We start from the raw sequence: 7,500 nt of genomic DNA, 5'->3' as shown, positions 1-7,500 counted from the left end.
CTGACAGGTGACTTCCGAGTGCTCTTGTAAAGGTCTCCGCTTTGAAATTGAGAGCCTTTTGCCAAGTGTCACTTTTTCAGGCACTCTTAAAGTGCACCTGGGCTGTCAGAGAAAGCTCTGAAAATCGTGTTCTCGAAAATCTCCGGGTACCCGACCAATCCCTAGGTGCCCGAATGACAAGTGTCAATTCGGCAGGACGGCCTCCCACCTCCGGCCGCAGATGCGTCACTAAATCCCCGCAAAGGGGGCTTTCTCATTTCGGCATAGGGGCTTCCGCGGCCAACTCATTAACCTGTGCTCGGACTTTTTGTGCCACAAGTGCAAGGGACCGTTTGCCGGCAGCTACTCGCACCCCCCCGCCCAGGGGGGGAATCCTCTGACCGGAGATCCGAAACGCCGGCCGAATCCATCCCCGTCGGACTTCCGAAGGGGTTCCCTCGACCGACTGACTTCCGAACTCCTTTCTGGGCTTAAACGGGTGGAATTCGGACCCTCTCGCAAGGGAGCCGAAGCCCGCCAGCCCCGGGAGGCCTCGGGGCCGCCGTTTTCAAGCCCGACCAAAAAACCCGAAAAATGGGGAAAAATGGGAAAAATTCCCACTCCCAAAAGGCTTAAAAGTCGGTTGGGCGGCAGCCCGGGTCGGTCTCTGCAGACCTGGAGGCGCTAGACACAAGTCTGGTAAACAGGCTAAGTCTCGACATGCCACCTCTTACTATCCTGCAGGTACCCCGCCAATCCCCCCGGAACCGGCTGGCAATTGGCGAATCAGCGGGACGAATTTGAATTCGTGACCGACTCTCTGACACCGAATCGCCGCAAACGCGTTTCGATTTTTCGGCTTCGGTACCTCCCATCAGACTTTGACTGGCCATATCTCCGGACTCACGTGTCGCAGCCGGGACCTTCAGGTACCGTTCGACGCGTCTAACCCTGCCCCGTCGAATGGCGCCCCTCGCGGTGTGGTCCGATTTCCGCATTTTGGTCAGATTTGCCTCCAAATTTTTCAGATTGAGTTGACGAATGCCCCCTACGGGGTAACCTCTTGCCCTTTCGGACATGGTCCCTGTGACTTAATTTCCGCCTTTTGCTCAATCGTTTCCCCATTTATAATTAATTTTAAAAATCGGGTTACTCAGTTCTGGTTTACCAGTTCCCTCTTCGGACTTAGTTTTTGGTTAATCATTTCCGGTTCACCAGTTCCCGTTTTGGACTTAGTCTCTGCGGGCCGTTTCTCATCTTTTGGTTCATCAGTTCCCCTCTTTTAATAATTTTTTGGCTGCTTTCGTTTGATCATTTCCCTGCCTTCTGGGTGACTTTTGCCCCTTAGGACTTCATCGCCGCACATTATTTTCGACTTCTGGTTGATCATTTCACCCCTTTTAATCATTTTTGCAACTTTTGGTTAACCATTTCACCCAGCTTCTGGTTAACCATTTCCCCTTTGGGACTTAGTCTCTGAGCATTCTTTTGGGATTCTGGTTAATCATTTGCCAATTTTTAAAAAATGTTGCCGCTTTTGTTTAATGCTTTCTGGTCAACCTTTCCCTCTTTCAGACTTCACCGCGGCACATTGCTTTAGCCTCCTGGTTAATCATTTCACCCCTTTTAATCATTTTTGCAACTTTTGGTTAACCATTTCCCCCAGCTTCTGGTTAACCATTTCCCCTTTGGGACTTGGTCTCTGAGCATTCTTTTGGGATTCTGGTTAATCATTTGCCAATTTTTTAAAAATGTTGCCACTTTTGTTTAATGCTTTCTGGTCAACCTTTCCCTCTTTCAGACTTCACCGCGGCACATTGCTTCAGCCTCCTGGTTAATCATTTCACCCCTTTTAATCATTTTTGCAACTTTTGGTTAACCATTTCCCCCAGCTTCTGGTTAACCATTTCCCCTTTGGGACTTAGTCTCTGAGCATTCTTTTGGGATTCTGGTTAATCATTTGCCAATTTTTAAAAAATGTTGCCACTTTTGTTTAATGCTTTCTGGTCAACCTTTCCCTCTTTCAGACTTCACCGCGGCACATTGCTCCAGCCTCCTGGTTAATCATTTCACCCCTTTTAATCATTTTTGCAACTTTTGGTTAACCATTTCCCCCAGCTTCTGGTTAACCATTTCCCCTTTGGGACTTAGTCTCTGAGCATTCTTTTGGGATTCTGGTTAATCATTTGCCAATTTTTTAAAAATGTTGCCACTTTTGTTTAATGCTTTCTGGTCAACCTTTCCCTCTTTCAGACTTCACCGCGGCACATTGCTTTAGCCTCCTGGTTAATCATTTCACCCCTTTTAATCATTTTTGCAACTTTTGGTTAACCATTTCCCCCAGCTTCTGGTTAACCATTTCCCCTTTGGGACTTAGTCTCTGAGCATTCTTTTGGGATTCTGGTTAATCATTTGCCAATTTTTAAAAAATGTTGCCACTTTTGTTTAATGCTTTCTGGTCAACCTTTCCCTCTTTCAGACTTCACCGCGGCACATTGCTTCAGCCTCCTGGTTAATCATTTCACCCCTTTTAATCATTTTTGCAACTTTTGGTTAACCATTTCCCCCAGCTTCTGGTTAACCATTTCCCCTTTGGGACTTAGTCTCTGAGCATTCTTTTGGGATTCTGGTTAATCATTTGCCAATTTTTAAAAAATGTTGCCGCTTTTGTTTAATGCTTTCTGGTCAACCTTTCCCTCTTTCAGACTTCACCGCGGCACATTGCTTTAGCCTCCTGGTTAATCATTTCACCCCTTTTAATCATTTTTGCAACTTTTGGTTAACCATTTCCCCCAGCTTCTGGTTAACCATTTCCCCTTTGGGACTTGGTCTCTGAGCATTCTTTTGGGATTCTGGTTAATCATTTGCCAATTTTTTAAAAATGTTGCCACTTTTGTTTAATGCTTTCTGGTCAACCTTTCCCTCTTTCAGACTTCACCGCGGCACATTGCTTCAGCCTCCTGGTTAATCATTTCACCCCTTTTAATCATTTTTGCAACTTTTGGTTAACCATTTCCCCCAGCTTCTGGTTAACCATTTCCCCTTTGGGACTTAGTCTCTGAGCATTCTTTTGGGATTCTGGTTAATCATTTGCCAATTTTTAAAAAATGTTGCCACTTTTGTTTAATGCTTTCTGGTCAACCTTTCCCTCTTTCAGACTTCACCGCGGCACATTGCTCCAGCCTCCTGGTTAATCATTTCACCCCTTTTAATCATTTTTGCAACTTTTGGTTAACCATTTCCCCCAGCTTCTGGTTAACCATTTCCCCTATGGGACTTAGTCTCTGAGCATTCTTTTGGGATTCTGGTTAATCATTTGCCAATTTTTAAAAAATGTTGCCGCTTTTGTTTAATGCTTTCTGGTCAACCTTTCCCTCTTTCAGACTTCACCGCGGCACATTGCTTTAGCCTCCTGGTTAATCATTTCACCCCTTTTAATCATTTTTGCAACTTTTGGTTAACCATTTCCCCCAGCTTCTGGTTAACCATTTCCCCTTTGGGACTTAGTCTCTGAGCATTCTTTTGGGATTCTGGTTAATCATTTGCCACTTTTTAAAAAATGTTGCCGCTTTTGTTTAATCGTTTCCCTGCTATGTGGTCAACCTTTTCCCCTTTCAGACTTCATCGCCGCGCATTGTTGTCGACTTCTGGTTAATCATTTTTCCCCTTTAAATCTTTTTTTGCCACTTTCGGTTAACCATTTCACCCAGCTTCTGGTTAACCATTTGCCCCATTATACTGAATTTTTCCGCTTTGGTTTAATCATTTCCCTGCTTTCTTGTCAACCTTTTCCCCTTTTGGACTTCGCCGCCGCACTTTGCTTTTGCCTTCTGGTTAAACATTTCTCCCCTTTTAATCCTTTTTCCCACTTTTGGTTCACCAGTTCACCCAGCTTCTGGTTAACCATTTCCCCTTTGGGACTTAAGTCTCTGAGCATTCTTTTGGGATTCTGGTTAACCATTTGCCACTTTTTTAAAAATGTTGCCGCTTTTGTTTAATGCTTTCCCTGCTTTCTGGTCAACCTTTTCCCCTTACGACTTCGCCGCCGCACTTTGCTTTCGCCTTCTGGTTAATCATTTCACCCCTTTTAATCCTTTTTCCCACTTTGGGTTGGACAGTTCACCCAGCTACTGGTTAACCATTTCCCCTTTGGGACTTAAGTCTCTGAGCATTCTTTTGTGATTCTGGTTCACCATTTGTCCCTTTTTAAAAGATATTGCTGCTTTTGATTAAACCTTTCCCTGCTTTGCGGTCGACCTATTCCTCTTTCAGACTTCATCGCCGCACCTTGTTTTCGACATCTGGTTCAACATTTCTCCCCTTTTAATCCTTTTTCCCACTTTTGGTTAAGCAGTTCACCCAGCTTCTGGTTCACCATTTGCCCCTTTTTACTGAATTTTTCTGCTTTTGTTTAATCATTTCCCTGCTTTGCGGTCGACCTATTCCTCTTTCAGACTTCATCGCCGCGCATTGTTTTCGACATCTGGTTCAACATTTCTCCCCTTTTAATCCTCTTTCCCACTTTTGGTTAAGCAGTTCACCCAACTTCTGGTTAACCATTTGCCCCTTCTTACTGAATTTTTCTGCTTTTGTTTAATCATTTCCCTGCTTTATGGTCAACCTTTTCCCCTTTAGGACTTCGCCGCCGCACTTTGCTTTCGCCTTCTGGTTAATCATTTCACAACATTTTAATCCTTTTTCCCACTTTTGGTTAAACAGTTCACCCAGCTTCTGGTTAACCATTTGCCCCTTTGGGACTTAAGTCTCTGAGCATTCTTTTGGGATTCTGGTTCACCATTTGTCCCTTTTTAAAAGATATTGCTGCTTCTGTTTAATCCTTTCCCTGCTTTGCGGTCAACCTTTTCCTCTTTCAGACTTCATCGCCGCGCATTGTTTTCGACATCTGGTTCAACATTTCTCCCCTTTTAATCCTCTTTCCCACTTTTGGTTAAGCAGTTCACCCAACTTCTGGTTCACCACTTGCCCCTTTTTACTGAATTTTTCTGCTTTTGTTTAATCATTTCCCTGCTTTCCGGTCAACCTTTCCCTCTTTCAGACTTAATCGCCGCACATTGTTGTCGACTTCTGGTTGATCAGTTCACCCCTTTTTTATCCTTTTTCCCACTTTGGGTTAAGCAGTTCACCCAGCTTCTGGTTAACCATTTGCCCCTTTGGCACTTAAGTCTCTGAGCATTCTTTTGGGATTCTGGTAAACCATTTGTCCCTTTTTAAAAAATGCTGCTGCTTTTGTTTAATGCTTGCCCTGCTTTGCGGTCGATCATTTCACCCCTTTTAATCCATTTTTGCCACTTTGGGTTAAACAGTTCACACAACTTCTGGTTCACCATTTCACATTTCGGAACTTTTATTCCCACCATTACTTTGGGCTTCTGGTTCATCATTTCACGCTGTTTTACAAATCTTTGCCGCTTCACTTTTAATCCACAAACCGTGGCTCGCTTTCGGGTGGGGGGGGGGGGTAGCGGGTTTGGGCCGGGCACTCGACATCCCGGTGTGCGACCGGGTTCGTTCTGGTACCGCTCGGTGCCCCTCGTCCTGCTCTTGCCGCGGAAGCAAACCAGACGACCGTCGGTCTCACGCCCGAGGGGAGAGGAGGCGGAAAGCGGTTTGCAGCCTTTCGCTGTACCTCCGGCGGGCAGCGCCGCACCTCCGAGTGCTCGGTACCGTTCGCTGCACCTCGTCCGGCCGCACGCAGCGAGCCAAACCCGGAGGAAATCGGCCTGTGCCTTCTCGAGATATGGGCCTCCGGGTGGGACGGACAAACCGGGGCCCCGAGCTCGCTTTCGGCGGCCCGGCACTCGACTTCCCGGTGTCCGAACGTGATCCTTCCGGTACCCTTCGGTGCCCCTTGCCCGACTCTAGCTCCCGTGCTGAAGCGGAGTCGGTCGGCCTGACGGCCTGCCGAGTTAACCAGCGGAAAGCGGTGCGCAGCCTTTCGCTTGCAGCTCCGGCGGGCAGCGCCGCACCTCCGGCTGCTCAGTGCCGTCCGCTGCTCCCCTTCCGGCTGCACGCAGCGAACCATACCCGGAGGAAATCGGCCTCGGCCTTCCGGAGATATGGGCCTGCGAGTGGGACCAATAAATCGGTGCACATTTCCGGCTCGGTTTCCGGCCTCGGCACTATCAGTTCACGCCGTCCGACCGACGTCGTTCTGGCACGGTTCCGTTGCTCCTTGATCCGGTCCAGCCACGGTAATCAGCCGAAGATGGTGGGGGGTAGGGGGGGGACACATTGCCCGCCGAGTTAGCCGGAGGAGATCGGCCTCGGACTTCCTCAGATATCAGCCTCCGGGTGGGACAGACAAACCGGGGACCCGAGCACGCTTTCGGCGGCCCGCTGGTCGACTTCCCGGTGTGCGACCGGGTTCGTTCCGGTACCGTTCGCTGCCCCTCGTCCTGCTCTAGCCGCGGAAACAAACCCGACGACCGTCGGTCTCACGCCCGCGGAGGGAGGCGGCGGAAAGTGGTTTGCAGCCTTTCGCTGTACCTCCGGCGGGCAGCGCCCGACCTCCGAGTGCTCGGTACCGTCCGCTGCGCCTGGTCCTGCCGCACACAACGAGCCATACCCGGTGGAAATCGGCCTGTGCCTTCCGGAGATATGGGCCTCCGGGTGGGACGGACAAACCGGGGCACCGAGCTCGCTTTCGGCGGCCCGCTAGTCGACTTCCCGGTGTGCGACCGGGTTCGTTCCGGTACCGTTCGCTGCCCCTCGTCCTGCTCTAGCCGCGGAACCAAACCGGACGACCGTCGGTCTCACGCCCGCGGAGGGAGGCGGCGGAAAGTGGTTTGCAGCCTTTCGCTGTACCTCCGGCGGGCAGCGCCCGACCTCCGAGTGCTCGGCACCGTCCGCTGCGCCTGGTCCGGCCGCACACAACGAGACATACCCGGTGGAAATCGGCCTGTGCCTTCCGGAGATATGGGCCTCCGGGTGGGACGGACAAACCGGGGCACCGAGCTCGCTTTCGGCGGCCCGCTAGTCGACTTCCCGGTGTGCGACCGGGTTCGTTCCGGTACCGTTCGCTGCCCCTCGTCCTGCTCTAGCCGCGGAACCAAACCGGACGACCGTCGGTCTCACGCCCGCGGAGGGAGGCGGCGGAAAGTGGTTTGCAGCCTTTCGCTGTACCTCCGGCGGGCAGCACCGCACCTCCCAGTGCTCGGTACCGTACGCTGCGCCTCCTCCTGCCGCACGCAACGAGCCATACCCGGAGGAAATCGGCCTCGGCCTTCCTGAGATATCAGCCTCCAAACGGGCGTCACAAATCAGGGCACATGGTCAGCTGCAAAGCAGCGTCATTACAACCTCTCACTGCACCCCACACGACATTCCGCTTGCCTGCCTGCCGCTGCCTACTCTCACCAGCGAAACAAAGTCAGGATAACACCCCAATGCAAGCAGCTCCCTTCCGGCCAACCAACCCACACCAATCCCCTTGCCTGCCTCCCACAAATTCCACCAGCCAGGCAAAGTCAAAATCAACCCACAATAAACGCACTCCACAAC

This window comes from Heptranchias perlo, unplaced genomic scaffold, assembly GCF_035084215.1.
Source record: "Heptranchias perlo isolate sHepPer1 unplaced genomic scaffold, sHepPer1.hap1 HAP1_SCAFFOLD_1126, whole genome shotgun sequence".
NCBI classification, from domain to species: domain Eukaryota; kingdom Metazoa; phylum Chordata; class Chondrichthyes; order Hexanchiformes; family Hexanchidae; genus Heptranchias; species Heptranchias perlo.
This window is presented reverse-complemented; position numbering follows the sequence as displayed.